Below are 24,056 nucleotides of genomic sequence, written 5' to 3'. Positions count from 1 at the left end.
ATATGTAAAACCAAGGAAAGGCTACAAGGGTTGTATTGGTGGCCTGGTATGGATTTATCAATTGAAAGAAAGGTGCAAGACTGATTGGATTGTAGTGTAGCTGACAAATCGTAAAATATTAGGACGCAACCCATGATCCTGAAAGAAGTTTCCAAAGAGGTGTGGGAATCTGTCTCTATTGACATTCTAGGTCCAATTAGTCATAAGTCTCATTCTAAATATGTGGTGGTTCTTATGGATGAGTTGTCCAGATGGCCTGAAATTATGATTACTCCTGAGGTAACATCCCTGAGGGTGGTTGAATTTCTGACAGACGTTTTTAGTAGGGAAGGCAATCCTAAGAGCATTTTGACCGATAATGGGGTTCAATTCATGTCCAAGATCATGTGTGAGTTTTTGAAGAAGAGGGGCATCCTTCACAAAGAATGTGCTCTATACCATCCGGAAACTAATGGCATGATTGAGCGCTTCAACAGGACGTTAAAGGAAACAATACAGCTTGCAAATCAATTGAAGTGTGATTGGGAGACTATGATCCAAAAAAAAGTTGAAGAGTAAAGATTCACACCCCACTCGATCACTGGTCAATCCCCTTTTGTTGTTTTCAAAAAACTCACTCCTCACACGGTGTTAAATCCTCCAAGGGTCAAGAGTTATACCAAAGAATTTTTTAATTATGAAAAACACAGAGTGTCTGCTGTGAATAAACATGTAAGTTGTCAGGGAAAGAGAAAGCAAGCATATGATTCGAGAAAATCTTTTAAGGAGATGCAAGTTAATGTGGGAGATTCTGTCAAGGTCAAGTTGCCTGGGAAACCTTGTGGTGGTCAGTCTCATTTCAGTAAAATGTTCAGAGTTGTTAAAATATTTAAGGGAGCTGTTAAATTACCTAATGGACGCATATGGAATCTCAATAGAGTTGTTAGAATTAAGTAGTTTATTTGTTTTAAAGGGGAAGTGGTGTGATATTGTTTAATTTAAACATTGCTTTGTTTAATGTAATTTTCCATTGTTTCTTGTGTGTATATTTGTTCCTATGTTTTCCTAGTTATTTAGTATTCTTCTCCCTCCCTTTCTTGTGTAATGGTTCCTCCTATTTCCCCCCTCTCCAGCCATTGTATCTGGCTGGAATGCTTATAACATTCGGGGGCAGTTGCAGGGAGCCGGTGAAGGTGGAGGCTGGAGTTTTTATTGTGGACATCGTACTTCAAGAAATAAAGAACATCCTGCTTTTGTCATCATCTGGTTGTATGGTTTGCTCTTCACACTCCCCCCAAAATATTAGAAGTTACTAATATTTGCACAAGTGAGGTCTTAAACGTCCACTCTCCCCTAAAACATGCCTCGGATATTAATGTCTTATTGTAGATATTTTATTTATTATGGAAACATGGCTTAAAGAACATTCTTATCATGATTTATCACCCATCTCTTCTGGGATGAGGCATAACAAACAACTTTATTACAGCTTTTAGCATTATCCATTGTTTATTGGCACCTGTAGTATAGCGAAATTGCTATCCCTCAATTTTAATCTTGGCCTATCCTTTACTATCAAAATCCTACTCTTCTATCACTCACAAGCTCCTTAAAACCTTTATACAGCCCTTCCTTCATATCCTCTCCTCACTCTGTCTCTGGTCAGACAAAGCCTGATTTATAGTTTGGTGGGGACGGTACTTCATTGTAAAGGCAATGGTGTACCATCTCTGCCAACCTGAAGCTCTGCCTGCCTCATTTAGAGATGAACAAAACTGAAGTAGGTCAGCAGCTGAGCTACTCCGTCTCTGCCGCTGACATACAACTCAGAAGGCCCAAAATTGAAAAGGTGACTTGGCTTTGGCCATTTGACCACCCCTTGAGTTAGGTTTAAGATGTCTTTTATTGTTTTTAAGAAACATGGCAGCATCTCCCACCTACAACCGGTGCCCTGTGGGGAGGAAACAGAGGGAATAAAGGAGAGAACGGGTGTAGAGGGGGCACCTTATTTCAATGGTATGCTGTCGTCAACTGTTGGGTCTACCATTAGTTTAAATTATCTGCCCAAATGGTATGGCGGGGCAAGTCCTCCGTTCATTTCCGAGAATCTTCTGCCTTTGTCAGCCGCAGTATACGGAGGTATGAGGGACAGGTCTGTTCCTTAAACTCTGCCAACAGGTACCTAAGAGACGGACCCCATGTTTTGTCGAAAAGGGGGAGTGTACCAGTCGCCGCAGCCGTCAGCTTCTCCATGCCCATGAGTGCCCACAATTTATGCAACCAGTCAGTGTGAGTGGGGATGGACTCCGAGCCCCATCTTGCCAGCAGGAGCTGCTTAGCAGCCCCCAAGGCCAGAGTAATAGCCCGGCCCCTCGGAGAGAGGAGCGAGTACGTCAGGGGATCAGGGAGGCCCAACAGAATAAAACTAGGAAACTGAGGTATGCTGGTGTCATATATATCATCTATTGCCCAGAGGATCGGGCCCCAAAAGGGGGTGACCCTCGGACAATGCCATAATAAGTGAGTGAGTGTGCCCCCCCACATCCACACCAACATCCACCATCGCTACGCACTCCCCATGTAGCCATCCTAGCAGGTGTATAGTACATATAGTGGGCTATTTTCAGAAACTTTTCTTTGGTGTTCGTGGCGTGGGCCATCACTCGTGCTCTGTGGAGGATATCCCGCCACTCACGGTCTGTAAAGGTGCGCTCGTATTCGAACTCCCATCTGCGTTTGGCTGATGTGTCGAGAAGCTGAAGCGGCGTCACCAAGAAAGCATCAATATCGGACAGGAGTCGCTTGTCCGTATTCTTATTTAGGAGCCACTGTTCAAAGTGGATCAGGAGTCTGCTTGCATGGGGACGTATTGCAGAGGAGGTTACCCAGTGATGGACTGCCCAATACCGCCAGTACGCACTATAAGGGAGGTCGTACACTGCCTGTAATCTGGTGAAGGTCATTACCTCTTTCTCATTAAAAAGTTCTCCAATTCTTTTGCATTGTGCGTCCTGCCATTCTAGATAAGTTGGTTCCCGGACTGCGGGAGGGAAATTGGGATTACTGATAAGAGGTGACATATAAGTGCCAGCAATTTGTCTAGAAGATGGGGTGGCGGCTGCAGCGGCAGTGTCTGCATTAGGTAAAGTATTCTAGGCAGGAGAATTATCTTGATCGCTGCTATACGGCCCAGCCAGGAGAGGCCATAAGCCCTCCACTTCGTCAGTTCAGTGCGGGCAGAGTCTAATATCCTTGTGTAGTTGCATGCCACCGTTGCTTCGGGTGTGGGATGTATTTTCAAGCCTAATTATGTAATTTCTTGTATGGCCCAAGAGAATGGGAGCCCGCTTTCAGGGTGCACCTCTCCACTTCTTGGACAGTCAAGTTCAGGACTGAGACTTGGCGAGGTTAGTTTTGAAGCCTGATACTTCACCAAATGTCGCCAATTCTGTCATGATCCCTACCAGGGAGGATTGAGGCAGGGAGAGCTGGAGCAGCACGTCATCTGCATAAAGATCCATTTTATGTGATCTGCCACCCATCAAAAGGCCAGTTATGTCAGGATTATTACGTATATGTTCAGCAAAGGGCTCCATATATAGGCCAAATAGTAGGGGTGAGAGGGGAAGCCCTGCCGTGTGCCTCTAGAAACAGGGAACTGCTGATACAATCTGCCATTTACAGACACCATTACTCTAGGCTTATCATAGGAGCAGCGTACCCAGTCGCGGAATCTACCACACCCTGATTTATATTGGGCTGTCAAATGGTCAGTTTTCACTGTCCATCACCAGCAGGTAAAACCTGTCGGTAAGTGGCACTGAAAACTCGTAATTGCTCCCATGACATATCTGCTCTAATTCCTAATATTTTCAAAAAGAAAATCCCGCTCTGGGATTTTGTTTTTGAAAATGAAAAAATATTGAATGATTGTCAGTATGGATCTGTCATGTTGACAGAGCTGTCCTTCAAACTTTCAATGCATTGACAGGAACCACCATGACAGTAGTTTTTGCCAATGCAGTAGATGTCCACTGGCCAGGCCAAACATCTGTAAATTTGGTGGACAGGTGCTCAATGAGGGCAACAGATGATTTACTCTTTCGCTCTGACGGAGAAAATACCATCCCCCAAAGTTTAAATTTGGTCCAAAGTTATTGTTATTGGTGACTGAACGATGATTGGCAGTTTAATACATCAGATGACCACATAACTGCATGCCTTGCCCTGGACCTGCACATTAGTGGTAGAGCCTGATGATGAAGCTGGTCACACACTGGATTCATTTTAGCCAACCCTACTCTAGCTCACTTCAAGATGGCTTTATCTCTTCTTTCTTCTGTTTATTGAGAATTACACTTTATCCTGTAGCTACATAAATTCTCCTCAGAGCTTCTGCTAGAAATGACATCTACCCAGAACCTCAGCACCCTTATTCCAATCTAAATTGGATTCCTTTTCTTCCCCACATAGTTCCACCACCCGCTCCATCAATATCAATTCAAATACTACAAATTCATTACATCAGGTGCTGGATTCCACAATGCCAGTGAAACATTACAATTCCTGTCATAGCACCCCTTTTGCTAGCTGACTCAGCAGCAGCCAAAAGACACTGTGAATTATTTGAAAGTGGCTGGTGCTCTACAAACCCAGTTGAAGATATGTCTCTAATAAGCATGGGTGTATATAAAGCTGCTCAGACAATCCCATGCCTCAGATTACTGGTCACACCTGAATGCTACCATTGATCTCCACTACAGAAGTCGTATCTTTAGTTAAACGTCTTGTCTTGCTAATGCCTCCAAATCCACTGTGCTTCCTTTGCGGCCAATCTATGATGACTCATCATTATTTTTTTTAATAAAAAATCAATGCCATTCTTCAATCTCTTCTGGGTTTAGCTATTTTAAACACACATCTCATACTCCAACCTTCCCCTCCCAACAGTAGTCATTCCTTGTCTGCGTTTACTCTAGCTCCATCCACTCTCATTTCCTCCATCATCAGCACAAGCTCCCCAGTATAACCTATCAATCAATATCCATTTTTATTAGTTCTGTGATTGTTCCTGCACTCACTGCCATTTGTAGCACTTCCCTGGTTTCTGGTCAGGCTCCCCCTGACTGGAAGAAAACTTTAGTAGTTCCTCTTTCGAAAAAACCTTGGGCGATCTAGCTGTACTTGACAACATGGGTAACTCCAAGTCTCAAAAGATCCCTATCACCAGTGGAGAATCCCAGGGTTCCACACTGTCACCTATCCTCTTCAACCTTTTTATGGAGCCACTTGGTGCGCTACTCACAAATACCAGCATCAAGGTTCACCAATATGCCTATCATACACCACTCTGCTTGAGTCTCCTCTTCTTCAGGCATCCAATGCCTCAAACACTGCCTGCACGTCATTCATACATATCTGAAGCCAATATGAAGCTCAGTGCAACAAAGCATAATTCCTGTTAATTGCTAAGTTCAACAAACAAGAAACAGTAGACACCTGGTAAAATGACAGCTCTTGATGACTTCAAACCCCACCTTTCTTTGAATGTCAAATCACTTGGATTCACCCTAGACCCTAAACTCACCTTCAGGGAACACATTGCCAAAGAATGGCCTCATCCCAGTTCTGCCTTCTAAAGAATGAGAAATAGTTTCTTCCAGAAAGGAACTTCAAAACGACTACCCTCGTACTCTTGCGACTTGATGGCAGTAATGCCCTGCTCCATGTCCTTCAAGACACCCCACTGGCACCCTTTAAGACCACCCTACATGCAGTAGCCTGTCTCATCTAAGGTCTGACAAAATATGAAAACATCACAACCATCCTGATGGAACTCCAATAGCTTCACCATCTTCAAAACCAACTGCAGTGTTTCCACACCCATCACCACCTGCACCCCGTTTATCTTGCAGACAAGACCATCTCAAATGACTCTCGGTACACCTTCTGCCAGGACACCATCAGACTGCAGACAAAAAAAGTGCTAAAAAGAAAAATCATAAGGCAGTAGGCCTTTTCCATCTGTGCACCCAGGATCTAGAACCACACATCCTCATATCCATCAAGACCGTCTCAGTGCTGCTCCAGCTGAGGATAAGTGAAAAATTCACCTCTTTAAACTACATAACAATGCATTAACCATCCACAACTTAGCTACCTTTCTATCATTCATTGGCTTTATTGACCCTATCCAGCACTCTGCTGCCATTTGTCTAGGTTCACGCTAGAAAAATACCATATATATACGTACTGTATATGTACATCTTTTTCCCTATTTGTCTACTTCCATTCATGTTTAAAATGACTGAATATACCGGTCAACCAGCAACTCAGGTAATTTCCATCCAGCGACATTTATTCACCCAACATTTGGACTTTAACTCTTATTTGGGTCTAGCAATGGTTCTAATATGAGCTACAGGTGACATCTGGAAGCACTTATGTTACTGACCTGGCCAGTGAACTGCTCTATCTCCTCATAGCTCCTCCAGTAAGTGGAACTCTGTCCTCAGTCAGACATTCGAGGTCCTCCTCCACCCCCAGGCTTCTGCCTGCGCCTCAACACTTGTGTCTAGTGAGAGAGCTCTCCTCTTCTGCTGGGCTGCCATTTGCCTTTTTTCTCCATCCTCTCTCCTTGTTTTTATCTGAGTGTGCTATTTTAATTGTTCCTATCACTTCTGCGCTTTCCTCTTTTTCCTTGCTTTTTCTCATTTTTCCTATCATTCACGCTTCTCTCTCTCTCTCCTCTCTCTCCCCGCCGCTAATGCCCCCACAGCCCCACCCTCCTTTTTCACACCATTTACCGCTCCCGCCTTCCAGCTGTCCTCTCCTCCCCCACTCCCTACTTAATGGCGCCTGCTGCGCGGTAGGAAGAGCAACCTCACTGACCTGGTCAATGAACTGCTCTACTTCCGCATAGCTCCACCAGTAAGTGGAAGTCCGTTCTGACTTGAACTCTGACCTCGGTCAGAAGTTTGAGGCCCTCTTCCACGTGCAGGCTTCTCCCTGCACCTCATCCCTGTTGTCTAATGGGACAGCTCTGCTCTTCTGCTGGTCTGCCATCTGCCTCTTTTCTCTTTCCTCCGTCCTCTCGCCTCGTTTTTATCTGAATGTGCTATTTTAATTCTGCCTTTCGCTTCTGCACTTTCCTCTATCTTTTTTCTTGCTTGTTCTCATTTTTCCTATCATTCGCGCTTCTCTCTCTCTTCTCTCTCCCCGTCACTGCACCCCCGCGGTCCCGCCTCCCTTCTTCATGCAGTTTCCCGCTCCAGCCTCCCAGCTCTCCTCTCCTTCCCCCCTCCCTACTTAATGGTGGCCACTGCGTAGTAGAAAGAGCAACCTTACTGACCTGGTCAGTGAACTGCTCTGCCTCTTCATAGCTCCACCTGTAAGTGGAAGCCCGTTCTGACTTGAACTCTGACCTCTCTCAGAAGTTCGAGGCCCTCTTCCACGCGCAGGCTTCTCCCTGCACCTCATGCCTGGTGTCTAGTGGGAGAGCTCTTCTCTTCTGCTGGGCTGCCATCTGCCTCTTTTCTCTTTTCTCCGTCCTCTCTCCTCGTTTTTATCTGACTGTGCTATTTTAATTGTGCCTTTCGCTTCTGCGGTTTCCTCTGTCTTTTTCCTTGCTTTTTCTCATTTTTCCTATCATTTGCACTTCTCTCTCTCTTTCTCCTCTCTCTCCCTGCTGCTGCCCCTGCAGCCCTGCCCCCCTTTTTCACGCTGTTTCCCACCCTTTCCTCCCAGCTGTCCTCTCCTCCAACCCTCCCTACTTTATGGTGGCCCTTTGGCGGCCACGCCGCTGGCGCGCCAAAGGCACACCAAAGGCAAGCCCATCTGTGCCCGTCATCAACACAACTGCGACCAGCGCCAGGACCCCTGGACCTCCCGTTCACCACTGCTACTCGTCAGCAGCACTCATCGCACTCAAACCAGGACACGACAACAACTGTAAGCAGGCATCACCAAGTAACACCAAGGGACCCTTCACCTGTCGCCACTGCAAATTCACCAGCCTCCGTTACTCAAGCTCACCCCAGAAGGCCCAGAAAACAGAACACAACCTCAGATGTATCCTGATCAACACTTGCTCCATCCACAGGCACGCCATCGAACTCTGGAATCTCATCGACACCATATCCCCGCGCGTCGCCTTCCTCACAGGAACCTGGCTTAACCCCTCTTCGGCTCCAGACATCGCCATCGCAGACGGCTACAAGATCACCCGCAAAGACCACATAAACCGCCCCGGGGAAGGCATCGCCGTCGTCCACAAAGAGTCCCTACGCCTCTCCACCAGCACTGAAGACTCCACAACCAACATGGAACTCCTCCACTTCCAGACTGGAACCAACCCTAACACCACTCTGCGAGGCACCCTCATCTACAGGCCGCCATTCCCCTGCTACCCATTCTTTGACACCACTGTGGACATCGCTACCACCCACGTGCTCCAAGGACTACATGCTCCTCGGGGACCTCAATTTCCACCTGGAGAACGCAAAAGACAACAACTCCACAACACTGCTCAAAAACATCACGACCCCGGACTGAAGCAACTCATCACCTCGCCTACCCACTCTGCCGGACACACACTCGACCGCATATTCACCGCCAGCAACCACATCTCCATCTGCCACATCACTGAACTCCAATGGACCGACCACCACTGTATTCACTTCATCTTCAGCAAATCCCCCAAATGTATTCAGAGCGTTGAATTTGCATAGAAAATGTATTAACCTAGAGAAAAATAATGCACGCATTTGATGTTGCGCTCACTTGAGTGGCCGCCAATGTTCAAGTGTGCTTATTAATGGTTTATTAATATGAAATGTTGAGCTTATGTTTGATTAATGTAGTAATATGTCATATTAAGGGTTATGTATTACGTATTAGCTTTATTTATCGTAGGCCTTAACTTTGCGAGGTCTTGGTCTAGTTGCACGGCCTCATGTCAAGCTGCATTTCGTAGACAACTGATAAAATGGCTGTTTAGAGAATTAAATTGTGATTTTCCACTGTACTGACCATGTGCTCGTAGATGAAGTTAGTTCTCATGAGAAACTGCTTGCTAGGAGATGCTGTACTAGCTATAGAAACATTGTATATCGTAGTATGTGTAAGAATGACCTTCCTAGGAGAAGCCAATGGATGCACTGATTGGAGTATAAGCTGCAACAATTTTGATGCCTGACAAGCTGAGTGTTAGAAAAGTATTTTGCACTTTCCCCAATGTTTGTTACATTGGAGATGGAATAGTGAATACAATACCTACCCACAACCAGTGTATGCACTTTCCCCATTATTTGTTGAAATGGAGTTAGAATAGTACCCCCCCAATATACACATGCCCCCAATATTTGTGAGACCAAAGTTGAAAGTAGCAACATCTGCCTCCAAAAACCCACATTGTAGGGAATGTCCTCAATATTTGTTGGACAGAAGTAAATCTGATGCTTCCAAATGTATGCCCTTTCCCCATTGTTTGTGAGACTGTAGTTAGAATAGTAATAAAAGTGTTTTCCCACTGAATAAACTTTCCCTGGTGTTTATTAGGATGCATTTGGAATTGTAAATGGAGCCTCCCTATCACCCATCGCACTCTGTGTGTTTTCTCTAATGTCTGTGCGACTATATTAGATTGATTTTAACCCCATTGGTGCGGGCGTCGGACACTGGCCAATGCCTGCACACCCTCCCTGGTGCGGGTCAAGACCAGTGGCTGACGCCAGGGAGGGGTTTGAAAATTCCTCTGATGCGTTGCACCAGAGGATTTTTTTTATTTACATACCCCTTGGGAGAGACACAGAAGAGCTTCCGGGGAAACCACACCCACATATAAAAGTGATCTCTGTATATATGTATATATGTATATATATATATATATTTGCCACCAGTTCTCTTGCAGTTGCAGCTTGCGTCTTCAAAGCAATGCACAAATGCACATACTTCAACTGACGCATTTCAACTGTAGCTTTTAGGCAGCAATAAAAAAGTCAAGTAACTCTTGTGATTATGTTTCTGCTACAAAAGAATCTGACTTTTTTCTAGTGGAGGTTTTGATGCCATAAAGTAGCGCAGAAGGTTTATATTCCTACTGCAAAGCTCAAATCTGTATTTTATGTGAATAGCTGAGTGGTAGTAAAGCCAGCCATTACCTGCGACATTAATACAAATGAAATGTATGTGCGAAGGGGGCCATGGAGAGATGAAGGGCACTTTTGCTGGGTGGTAGTGACACACACACCCACCAGCAATTCTGGTACTGTCTACGTAGGCTAGTGTTTTAAAGTGACAGTTTAGCCAGTAGCAGAGATGGCGTCTCGTTGGATGACTTGGGTTATAGAGGACAGCTCTGACGTAGGATCAGAGACTGAGACAGCAGATACTGAGACAGCATCTGAGGTATAGGGAAATGGCGCAGACTCTGGGAGTGATTTTTCCGACAACTCCTCTTCCAGTGATTCTGAGGGAGGTGATGAGGACAGTCCTCCTGTCCCTTCACAAGCACAGTCTGTGCAGCGGGACAGTAGCGGGTTGGCCTGACCCAAAGAGCAGGTGCATGTGGCAGCAAGCACAGAGATTGCTCTCGGGAGCTCCCCCATTTACTTCAGCCCCAAATTCCACTGCCCAAATCGTATTGTAGAGACATCAAAATTATCTATCACATAACAACCTGTTTTTTTTGAGGCAGGCACCTGCGTTTTTGGTCCCAGACTCGGCGGCCATATAGGAAAACCTACCAAACCCAGACATTTCTGGAAACTAGACACCTGGGGGAGTCCACATAGGTGTGGCTTGTGTGGATTCCCCAAAGTTTTCTTACCCAGAATACCCTGTAAAGGTGAAATGTTGAATAAAAACTTTTCTTAACACCAGTAAAGGTCCTGGCAAGTAACATACCTCCTCCTTTCAAATGGATTAATGACTTTATCGCCTGTCCTTAAGATGGCAGATCCCTGGAACTCAACCTGGATCATGCTTTAGAGAAGACACTCTTTCCTTCAGCCTCTCGGAGCGTGCTGGTGCTCTCCTAGAGAAGCAGAGAAGCCCAGTCTGGTAGTGGTTATCTCCTACACCGGAAACTTATCACTCAAAGGGGGGACATTCCTGGAACTTTCTATGCACTTTCTCTAACTACAACCTATACTGTCTCAAAATCCAGAAAGGACCTGTGCAACTCGACTGGCTGCTATAATACAGATTTCCCCATCCGTAGCTGATGAGACTATGACGGGGACATGCTATTGAGGAGACCTTATGGGGAGGACCACAGGCCCAGGGCTGCCTGAGAAGGAGGACAAGACAGGCATTGGGCTGTTATCACCTGCCCTGCATTCCCACAGTGTAGGACAAACAATTGAGGAGAACTTGTGGGGGCAGACCATAAGCCCCAGGCTGCCCGAGTAGGAGGAAGAGATATGCATCGGCCTGTTATCAACTGCCCTGCACTCCCACAGTGCGAGACATGCAATTGAGGAGACCTTGTGGGGGCGTCCCAGAAGCCCCAGACTGCCCCAGTAGGAGGAGGAGACAGGCATCGGCCTGTTATCAACTGCCCTGCACTCCTGCAGCATGGGACGCGCCTGGACTTGTGACCGGCGAAGGCCGGGCCAAGACCGGGCCCATTTTCGTCCGTCAGCTGCTGGAAGAGGTCATGTCTTTCACCCATGTGGCTGAGTAATCTCTGCTGTGCGTGGAATATCCAAGGGATGTGAAACACTTATCCTAATGGGGAAGAGAAAGAATAATGCGCAAAGGGGGGAAAGTGGCTCGGGTCCTCCAGCCCAATCGTCAATTACAAGCTATTTATCCTCTGTTATGGGAGCTATTGAGACTGAATTAGATCTTTGGAGGTTAAGATTGGGGCTGTACAGAAACTCTCTCAGAGGCCACCCCTCTGACCCTCCCCAGATTGGAATATACGCACACTCCTTGCATCTTCCCTTGCAGGATGCAAGTCTAATGAATGAATCAAATAAGGACAAAATTCCCGATTTCTCTTTGGTGGATTCCCCACCTTCAAAAAAGAGAAGGGATGGAGGAAGGGCTAAAATGTGAAAGGAGTTTAGGGAACCAAAAAGAGAAGCCATATACAACTGGAAGATAATGCTGGACAACAGGTGGCCCCTGACATTAAAAGGGAATGTACTATGAGGAAAGACATCTTAAATGATTCTACCTATTTAATCAATTCTATACTTAAACCATTTTGTGTAGGTTTAGAGGAGAAACTTATTAATCTGATAACTAAGGGATTGGATCATTTCCAAACTAATGTGACTAGCACTCTTCTTCAGCTAACCAATTTAGAGCTATCCACGCCAGGGAAAACCCATAGCCAGCAGTCTGCACTAAAGAATGTAAACACTTTACATGATCCAGTCTTAAATGAAATTGGTCCACCGTTAGCTCAACCCTTAGCTAAATCTAGAGCTTTATATTTAGAGCACAATCCAAACTTGAGAAACCAAAAGGGGGCTCATCCTGGGTGCTCAAACCCCCCTTACACTAACTCCACTAATAACCTGGAAGAGACACTGCATTTACCCCCTGAATGCATGCCGTATGTCCTGGTGCTAGAAAATGTGCCTCCTTTAGATGGACGTAACAGTGAATATACACGAGTTCTGATGAGAAAGTCCACTCACTGGCTGAGGAGAAAAACTAGATATCAAGAGGACTTAAATAATAAGATCCTTTTTTACACGTAGAGTGAAATTGGTTGGCCCATCAAAGAAAGCTTCTGAGGGAGACTGCATTGTCATAAACTTTAAAATTCCTCTTTTGGTTAAACGCTTGTTGGCAGATTTGGACTACTGTGCAAGGGCAAAAGAAGGGCTTCAAGTGTACCCATTAAGTCATTTTTATGATCCTTCTGTTTTATTTTCAGACTCCCTCGCAATATCCCAAAACCAAAATCCAGGGTTGCCGATTTTACAGGCTCAGATAAATACTCCCATTGTAAATCATTTTCTGGTCCTGAACTCTCTAGATGAAAATGATTGACTTATACATTTAGCCATGTGTGGAAGGGCTGAGTTGGAGGGGCTAAGGGAAGGAGAAGGTCAAGATATATCTCCATTAGAAGGAGAGATGGACCTGTTCGGCCCTCCCTCTTGGGATTTGGCACCTACTACCACTACGAAAGATCCGGCTGCATGACTAGTACATAAATCTCTAACACTGATTAGCTGGAATATAGCAGGGCTCCGGTCGAAAATAAAAGAACGCAGACTGGCTAAATTTTGTATCTATGTATGATATAATTTGTTTTCAGGAGACCTGGTCGACAGACCCCTTTTTTCTGGATGGTTATCTAACTTTACACCAACCAGCAATACCATCTATAGCAGGAAGGGCAAGAGGGGGTCTATTAGTTCTTGTTTCATAACACCTATCAAAAAAGGAGGTATCCCTAATTTGGTCCTCACCTTATTTCATGACTGTCCTATTATCAATTGAGGGAAGGAAGGGTATTTTGTTAAAACATTTCTATATAATTATACCATATGGCCTTTTGAGGAGAAGCCTTGAGGATGTAATTGATTTTCTCTATTCATCTACTCGACTTGAGGACAAACACCTAACCATGTTCTGGGTAGGAGACTTCAATATGCCCCTATGTCATTCGGAAGGCTCACATGCGTGTAGTTTTTTGATTGATGGAAGAGAGAAGATGATCTATTTTAATCATTCAGATAAAGATGATGTTTTAAATGCCTTTATTAGTAAATATGACTTTATGTTTGCAAGGGGGAAAGTACCTCAAAATATTCAGAAAATTCCAACATTCACGGGGAACTCCAAAGGGAGCATCACTGATTTTTATTCTTATCAGCCTAGCTGATTTTCATGTAATTCTCAACTTCAAGATAATACTGTACTGTGCCAGTGATCATAATCTCCTGTGTATTAACCTAGCCTATAACATTAAATTAGGTCTAAAGAATAGGGAAGGGAGAGGAAGTCTTGTTTTTAATAAAAATACAACCTGTGTATGAAATGGGAAAAGCTTGTTCAAAAGGCATTCAACCAGAGAATCATTAAACAAAAGCTAGACTCTATTAATCTCTGTCTAACAAATCGGCCAACCCATGACCTCATAGTACAGGATATGAGAATCTAAGCAATGCCATCTCTTCGGAACTGGTCACAGACAGATCAACACTGGGACCAGTAGCACACCAATGGTTTAACTCTGCATGTACAGCTCCTCACAAAAATCTTTAAAAAAGCACTTAAATCAATTCCTTATTCCCGCAATCTAGTTAAAAAGGCAAGGGGCCAGTATAAGGCAACACAGGAAGAGATGAAATCAGAAATTAGAACCAAGGCCTGGGAATATTTAATGGCAGCTACCCAATTGAAGGACACTTCTAAATTTTGGAGGGTGATAAATACCCATACTTCTCTGATCACGGCACAAAAGCAGAATATTGCTTGATCCCAGAAGACGCTTGGGTAAAACACTACACGTGGGTATTCCAGCCTGAAAATGAACAACAACACGAAGGGGACGGAATTACAAATCAGAAACCTGTAGAAATAAACCCAAATGCATTAGATACTCCTATTGACCTACAAGAGGTCATTACTGCAATAAACCATTCTAGGCTAGGAAAGGCACCCGGTCCGGATGGGGACCCAATAGACCTATTTAAATCCATGCCATATTTCTGGGGCCCTCTAGTCACAAACGTCCCAAGAAGCGTAGTAAAGAGTAACATACCTCCCTCATGGAAATTGCCAATAATCATCTCCATTTTTAAAAAGGGTAATAGACAAGATCCAACTTGTTATAGGCCAATCTCCCTTATAGATTCCACCACTAAGATATTAAGAAGTGTGATCTTGTCACGTCTGGAGGAATGGGTGATGGAGGCAAAGATTCTTTTCCCAATTTAATATGGTTCAGGCCCGGTATAGGCACAGTTGGTCAAGCCCTAAATTTGCAGCTCATTCTCAGTAAATACATAACAGCAAAAAAAGGAGTCATCCATGTGGCATTTACTGACCTCTCAAGTGCCTTCAACCTGGTATATAGATAGAACCTTTGACAAATCATGGAAACTCTAGGTATTGATTTAAATCTGTTTGAGTTAATAAAATGTTTACATACAGACCTGATGGTCTCGGTGCAGTACGGCCTACAAGGTAAGAGCACACCCCCTATTCCATCAAGGCGAGGAGTACGACAGGGTTGCATCTTAGCTCTATTCTTATTTTTAATATACATAAATGGGTTATATGAATTCCTACTAAAGTATGCGAAGGGCTTCCCAAGGATGGGGCAGAGACAGCATCCAGGCTTACTGTATGCAGATGATGCTGTTTTAATTGCGCGTACTGCCAATGGCCTTCAAGGTCTGCTAGACCTTTTTCTGTCTTTTATAGGGGATCTTGATCTGAAAGTACATTTTACAAAGTCCTTTATAATGACATTTGGCCCCCGAAATACAAAGTCCAAACAATTTACTATGGGAGGAAACATTATTAATAAGGTGGAAGATTTTTGTTATTTAGGCATGCATGTTAGCTCCTCCATGCTATGGAATTCTCATCTTAAAGCCAAGACTCAGCAACTGGTAAGAAATATAGAAGCAATATTCTGCTTCGCCTGTAAATTAGTTCACAGACTAATAACTCAGATGATGACGCTCTATAAATCTAAATTGTATCAGCAGCTACATACAGGGCTGGTCTATGGGGTTCTGGTAAAGCAGATTCACTACAATGTATTGAGAAAATATTTGCACATAGATTACTGTTAGAACCTAAAAACACAGCAAATATTATTTGTCACAAGGAACTGGGTCTGCAGTACCTGGAGGACTTGATTGCTGTTGCTCCCCTTTTATTGTGGGTCAGATGTTGGAGAAACCCTGAGGCCAGTTTGGTACAAGATTGCATGATTGACTGTCTACATTGGCCAAAATGAATAGAATTCCTTGGCTTTCATATCTGAAAACATCTTTCTGAAATCTGGGGCTTGAAAATATGTTTATAGACCCAAAGTCTTTGCCTACAAATGCAAAGGAGGTGGTGAAACAGCATCATAGAGAGCATACTCTGAGCCTTAGACTTCATGGAGCGCTGAAATTGAAATCTTTCGAACCTTATATCCAGATTTTAACAACAGATACTATGGAACCTTATTTAGCCTGGTTTCAGAGCCTATTACTATGCTCTCTCCTAAACCTTTTTAGAATAAATTTAATTCACTTCAAAGTGGCCTTTCCTAAGCAATGTACTTAGCAAAAAGATCTACCCACTTGTCCCTGTGATGCCAGGTCCAAGCAGAGCATGTGTCACTTTCTCCTATTTTGCACACTTTATACTGCCCCTAGACATGCCTTTATATTGCCTTTATTACGCAGATCAAAAGTTAGACACTGTAAGGATGCAACAAGCTTTGTTAAAAAATTACCAACAATTCAAATTTGTCATTCTATTTTAAACTTTATTAGATCTGCTATTGTTATCAGGAAACAATATGAATCTGCTGAAGCAGTTTTATAATTTGACTTAGATACAGGCCATGGTCTTAAAATATTTTATAATTGTTATTTTAAACTTTTAAAATATTTTAACATTTTAACTTGTATTTAATGGATTTGTGATTTTATGGCAATTTGCTGAATAAAGAATTTTGACTGACTGACTGACTGAATAAAAACTCAATTGTTTCTTGCATTTCTGTCACACAAACTGCAGGCATATGCTGGGATCCACAAAGGTCCTACCACCCACTGTTTCCCCACCTTTCATGATAAAAACGTTACCCCACTTCAGTGCCTGCGTCAGGAATGGATCACCCCAGGGTCAACAGTTGCCCTCATGTAAGGACTAACATTGACAGTTGTGTGATCCATTCCTGACATGGGCACTAAGCCTACCCACACAAGTGAGGTACCATTTTTATCGGGAGACTTGGAGAAATGCTGGGTGGAAGGGAATTTGTGGCACCTCTTAGATATCAGAACTTTCTATCACCGAAATGTGAGGAAAAAGTGTTTTTTTTGCCATATTGTGAGATTTGTAAAGGATTCTGGGTAACAGAACCTGGTGAGAGCTCCACAAGTTACCCCATCCTCAGTTCCCCTAGGTGTCTAGTTTTCAGAAATGTCCAGGTTTGCTAGGTTTTCCTAGGCGCTGGATGAGCTAGAGGCCAAAATCCACAGATAGGCACTTTGAAAAAGACAGGTCAGTTTTCAATGTAAAAATGTGATGTGTCCATGTTGCGTTTTGGGTCGTTTCCTGTCGCAGGCACTAGGCCTACCAACACAATGGAGGTATCAGTTTTATCTGGAGACTTAGGGCAATGCTGGGTGGAAGGGAATTTGTGGTTCCTCACACATTCCAGAACTTTCCATCACCGAAATGTGAAGAAAAGGAGTTTTTTTGACAAATTTTGAGGTTTGCAAGAGATTCTGTGTAACAGAACCTGGTGAGAGCACCACATGTTTCCCATCCTGGGTTCCCCTAGGTGTCTAGTTTTCAAAACTTGACAGGTTTGGTAGGTTTTCCTAGGTACTGGCTGAGCTAGAGACCAAAATCCGCAGCTAGTCACTTTCCCAAAAACACATCAGTTTTCAATGTAAAAATTTGATGTGTCCAATTTGCGTTTTGGGGCATTTCCTGTCACGGGCACTAGGCCTACCAACAAAGGTGAGGAACCATTTTTATCGGGAGACTTAGGGGTATGCTGGGTGGAAGGAAATTTGTGCTTCTCTTACATTCCAGAGCTTTCCATTACCGAAATGTGAGGAAAAAGTTTTTTTTTCCCAAATTTTGAGGTTTGTCCAGGATTTTGGGTAACAGAACCTGGTGATATGTCCCACAAGTCACCCCATTCTCAATTCCCCTAGGTGTCTAGTTTTAAAAAATGTATAGGTTTGCTAGGTTTCCCGAGGTGCCTGCTGGCCTAGAGGCCAAAATCCACAGCTAGGCACTTTTAAAAAAACAGGGCAGTTTCCTTTGGGAAAATGTGATGTGTCCATGTTGTGTTTTGGGGCATTTTCTGTCGTGGGCACTAGGCCTACCCACACAAGTCAGGTACCATTTGTATTGGGAGACTTGGGGGAATACTGGGTGGAAGGAAGTTTGTGGCTCCTCTCTGATTCCAGAACTTTCTATCACTAAAATCTGAAGGAAAAGTGTTTTTTTTCTTGAAATTTTGAGGTTTGCAAAGCATTCTGGGTAACAGAACCTGGGGAGAGCCCCACAAGTCACCCCACCCTGGATTCCCCTAGGTGTCTAGTTTTTAAAAAATGCACAGGTTTGGTAGGTTTTCTAGGTGCCGGCTGAGCTAGAGGCCAAAATCCACAGCTAGGCACTATTCAAAAAACACATCAGATTTTAATGTAAAATATGTGATGTGCCCATGTTGCGTTTCATGTCGTGGGCACTAGGCCTATCCACACAAGTGGGGTACCATTTTTATCGGGAGACCTGGGGGAACACAGAATACAAGAACAAGTGTTATTGCCCTTTGTCTTTCTCTACATTTTTTCCTTACAAATATAAGACAGCGTGTAAAAAATAAGTCTATTTGAGAAATGCCCTGTAATTCACATGCTAGTATGGGGACCCTGAAATTCAGAGATGTGCAAATAGCCACTGCTTCTCAACACCTTATCTTGTGCCGATTTTGGAAATACAAAGATTTCCTTGATACCTATTTTCACTCTTTATATTTCACCAAATGAATTGCTGTGTACCCAGTACACAATGAAAACCCATTGCAAGGTGCAGCTCATTTATTGGCTCTGGGCACCTAGGGTTCATGAAGAACCTACAAGCCCTATATATCCCCACAACCAGAAGAGTCCAGCAGACGTAACAATATATTGCTTTCAAAAGCATCTGCCACAGCTGGAAAAAGGTATAGAAGAAAACGTGGCCGGAAATGGCTCTTTTTTTTCACCTCAATTTCAATATATTTTTATTTACTGTAGGAAAACCTTGAAGGATCTACACAAATGACCCTTTGCTGCATTCAGAATTATGTCTACTTTTCAGAAATGTTTAGCTGTCCAGGATCCAGCATTGGTTTCAAACCCATTTATGTCACTAACTGGAAGGAGGCTGAAAGCACAAAAAATAGTAAAAATCGGATTTGTCCAAGTAAAATGCCAAAATTGTGTTGAAAGGTGTGGTTTTCTGATTCAAGTCTGCCTGTTCCTGAAAGGTGGGAAGATGGTGATTTTAGCACCACAAACCCTTTGTTGATGTCATTGTCAGGAAAAAAAAAAACACATGCTTTCTTCTGCAGCCCTTTTTTCCCAATTTTCTGACCAAAAAAAATGGAACAAAATTTTTGCTGTATTTTGACCAATTTCTTGGTCTCCTCCAGGGGAACCCACAAACTCTGGGCACCTTTAGAATCCCTAGGATGCTGGAAAAAAAGGACGCAAATTTGGCATTGATAGCTTATGTGGACAAAAAGTTATGAAAGCCTAAGCGCGAACTACCCCAAATAGCCAAAAGAGCTTAGCACTGTGGTGAGGGCAGGACCAGCAGCTAAGGGTTACATTGTTTTTCTTGCTAGTGTTTAACAGTTTTGGATTGGAGTTAGGTTAGGTCACAGAACATTGTTTATTTTTTTTCAAAGTTATTTTGAAACTACCTAATTTAAAAGTACATGCTTATCAAATGTTTTTATTTATTGTAATTTTTCATTTATTTTGTATTGTTTTTTAATTATTACATATTTCTATGTTTTGGGTATTTTGAAAATATTAATTATTTTACATATTTTAAAAAATATGGTAGTTTAATTTACAAAGATGTAACACACTACAACAACGCACCCAAACTTGTGTGACAGGGAGAATGGTGGAAAGGGCCATACCTGCCAAATTATGGCAGTGCCCTGCTTTCTTCCCAGCGCTGGCCCACAATCAGATTGCGTAAAGCCACACCTACACCTTTGCACCACAGTGCAAAATGTCTGCAACATGCCTAGCAAAGGTTTTGTACTAGAAGGGTAACCTTTGAGTTAAAAAAATACTATGCCTATACAAACTTTTAAAACCTTTCCCACTTAGGATGTGTGCTTTACAGTACAGCACACATTCAAAATTGGAAATGTTTGGAGAAATAAAAGCATTTCTCCTTTTAACACCCACCTCAAGGAGGCGCTATATTTTGGTGCAAAACCTCGTCTGCTGTTGTTAATAGGGTTTTGTGTAAAAAACCATGGATGATTGTCACGGAAATACCCATGTACCACCCATAGGTGCAAAGTAATGAACAGAAGCACTAGGTTGAGCTTTCCATTACTTTCATGTAACTTTCCAGCGCAAAACTAGTTTCAAAAGTAAATTCAAAATATAGACTTTGCCCGGAAGTGATGCAGGACCCGGCACAAAAGCGCATCTGCCCCACAATATCTTACTTTAATAGGATTCTGAAAAATGTTTTCGTTTGTGCAGTTCTCAAGAAAAAGTGCTAATAATGCGCATGTAATAATACAAATATCCAACCTTCGAACTGCACCAGCCTCTCAAATAATTGCAAAGGCGGGTTATGCGGCCGGGGTGATATTCAGGATGTGAAGTTAAATTCATCATTTGAGGTTCTGGCCAATCTCAACTTCTCAGCCCTGTTGCTTTTCCTGTCACTCACGCGGGAACCCCTCCAAAGTTCAAGTGGGTGCGAGGCAGGCAGTACAAACTATCTGTCAGGATGAGAAAAGGAAAGCTGTCAGAAGAAGAGGAGGGGAAAAAAAGCAAATAGGCAGCGTTCACTGTAGAAAGTCCACGGGGAGCAACTGAGGACGAGAAACAGACTTGAAGAAATCCGCGCGCGTGGGGAGGCGGGAAGGGGAGGGGGAGGGTGCCTGTGGGCAGAGTGCAAGTAGTGGAATTAGGACATTCTCCAGATGGAGTTAGCCCGGATTAAGCTTTACGGCCCTAGTTAGCTAGACTGGATTTGAAGGTTAAGCCTCCTGAATAAGCTGTTACTTGTTTTTTTGGTAAGAGGCTATCTGGCCATTTTAAGATAACCTGAGATATTTCATGTCTGTGTTTTCAGATCTGCCAAAGGATTAGTCTTTTTCTTTACTTATTGCGGCCTAGTATATCAAATAGCCTGTGCATTTGGGTTCTTCTTTGAAATTCGGCCCGTGTGTGATGGGCACATTACAGTTTCTTTGTCTGCGAGCTCTGTGTGGCATACTGACCTCGTGCAGCACAAACAGCACAGGATAGCATAAGGGAGACTGCGTAGCCTCGGGTCACAGGGGGACAGTTTTATCTGGCACCAAATTGGAAGCAGCTTTGGCTTACAGCCTTGTTTAAGAAACAGGAAACCACGAACAACACAGAAGGCTTTGCTCATGCAGAATGTCTCCCAATAGTCTCCCTTTAGAGGGAGACAGTTTGAATATTTTAAAACTTACATGCTTTTACATATTTTTCTTTTCGGTCCGCTCAGAACTCCACTCTGCCTAATGCTTTTTAACACGAATATGTGAGAAAGACATATTTATTTTCAACTGCAAATTAGGGTTGGTGGAGTTTTACACTTGTCTGGATTATTTTTAATCTGTAGCATTCATAAAGTGATACGTAAGAGAAAAGTCAACTGTGGGCCGTTGACACTATAGGAAGACAAGCAAGCCTGTTGAGGTGGAGGGAGGGTCTTCACTTGCATGAGTCAAGAATCGCATGGGAATGAGGTAATAACTTCTTTACTCAGTTCAGGTTAGTACCTACTTAGAGCCTTAACTCCTTTAACTGCTCTCAGACCTCCGGATGTCCGTAACCGGCAGGCTAGCCGCAGCAAGCACACGCCAACATTCCATTACATGTCTGAGAGACCCATGTACAAAGCTTTTTTGCAATCGCAAAAGGTCTGATTTGCAGAATTGGGATGCTTGCTACTGCAAAGAGGCATTTTGGTGTGTAGGAATCCCAAATTACGATTCAGTAAAATGGTCCCAAATCACAATTCAGGTTTACTACTACAAGTTGAAATGTTATTTGGAAGGGGCATGTTTTGGATGTCTTCCAAATACAGGTTCACAGTGGGATGTGTTAATAATTAGGGGTTTACAGACTACTGAAAGGTAGTGGTAAGGCATTCACAAACTGGAAGGAAGCCCTTTACCCTTTGGAAATTGTGACAAGAACAGTTTTAAGTTTAGGCAGTGGTCTGGACCACTGTCTACTCTCTAAAATTGTAAATTAAACTTTGCCTTTTTAAAATGCATCCCGTTTTCTTTTAAGGAAGACAGGCTGCGTGATGCAGCAAATCGTAGTGGGTCACAATTTACCTTCTAAGGTCGAAAATAGCAACCCACTACGATTCTGTTTTTGTGCAAACTAACCTATTAGTTCCTAGGTAGCTTTGCAAAATCAGATCGATTATGTGAAAGTTGGTGCACAATTCCTAATATATCTGACCCTAAATTATACTTGCCCAGGTCATCCGTCTAAGTACCAAGCTATTTTCACAAAGGGAACGTCCAAGAGATAAAATGCATAAACAAGGACAGCAAACTAGCCACTGCACAATAAGCAAATAAACAACATGGCACAATAATACATTGAGAACCAGTCATAACAAATCCTTACTGCCTCACACAAACTCATGCCAATCTGCTATGCCAGTTATACCGGAGCAATACAACCGTGCACAGTCCACACCAATGTTCCTTAAAAACCAGGAAAAGCCATGACAGACAACAATAGAAACTGCTGTACGTTATGCAACAGGCCAAAGCATGTCCGCCAACTGCATTTTAATAATAATGCTCCCCAGAACCGTATGTCAGATTAAAATAAGGAAACAACACCGAAGTTGAGAATTTGCAGACGCTCGGGCCCATATTTATACTTTTTTAGCGCCGCATTTGCGTCATTTTTTTACGCAAATTCGGCGCAAACTCACTGAGCATGGATGTGGAAGTGACAGATCCACTTTATCTCAATAGGCTTTAGGGCTCAGATCCCTGACCATCACAGGGTCGTACCCAACTCACTGAGTTTGCGCCGAATTTGCATAAAAAACGACGCAAATGCGGCGTTAAAAAAGTATAAATATGGGCATCAGTGTGCGAAGAAAGTGACATCTTTACGCCATCTCTGACGTGAGCTCCATGTTGCCTCATGTATGCACACATACAATGACTCTACAAAGTAAATGATGTGCCACGAGGATCATGGGTACGACCCTGTGAGGGTCAGGGATCTGAGCCCTACAGCCTATTGAGGTAAAGTGGATCTGTCACTTCCACATCCATGCACACAGACAACATATAAATGGTTATATGTAACCTTACCTCTCAGCACTGCTTCACTTGAACAGCTGGACGTACGCTATAAAACTCATTCTACTCACAGACGCACAACATACAGCCAAGCTGTCTACATCACTGAATACCACACCATGCTGGTTGTCCAGCCCAATATGGGACAATGTCAGGAAAACCCCAACTTTAACTCCCTATACTAGTGCCCTTTGAAACATGACGAACACCAACAGAACATCTTTCATATACTGTGATGGCACTCTTCGGAACACGTAGAGAGACACCATTACACACATGCAAAAAACAAATCATCTGTCACAGCATGTGACTGTAATTCAAAAAGGGATATTCTCCAAAACTAATTTCCAAAATTACGTACACAATCATCATACACAAACAAGTGCTCAACACAAACACATATGTCTTTAGCAAACTAGGGCCTTTTTATAGGGTTTGGTGGACGGGTTACTCCATCACAAGCATGCTGGATAGCCCATCTGCCTTACTACAAGTCCATTATTTCCTATGGCACTTGTAATAAGGAGGACGGGATACTCTAAACCAGGCCCCTAGCCTCATGGCATGTCTAAAACAGTAACACGAAAGCCTAACTAAACTTCCTCAGTCTGCCACACTTGCACCACTCACACAGAAAATCATGCAGAAGGTTACTCGTCATCAACGCATTCCCATTGTATCCGCACAATAAGTTGAAAAGGCACTGTATTTCCTCAAAGTACAGCTGACAACAGCCTTCTCATCCAGGTCGTACTCTACATTGTACGACCTCGCACTAACTCTCAAGTCACACAGT

Source organism: Pleurodeles waltl, chromosome 5 (assembly GCF_031143425.1).
Source record: "Pleurodeles waltl isolate 20211129_DDA chromosome 5, aPleWal1.hap1.20221129, whole genome shotgun sequence".
Lineage (NCBI taxonomy): Eukaryota > Metazoa > Chordata > Amphibia > Caudata > Salamandridae > Pleurodeles > Pleurodeles waltl.
This window is presented reverse-complemented; position numbering follows the sequence as displayed.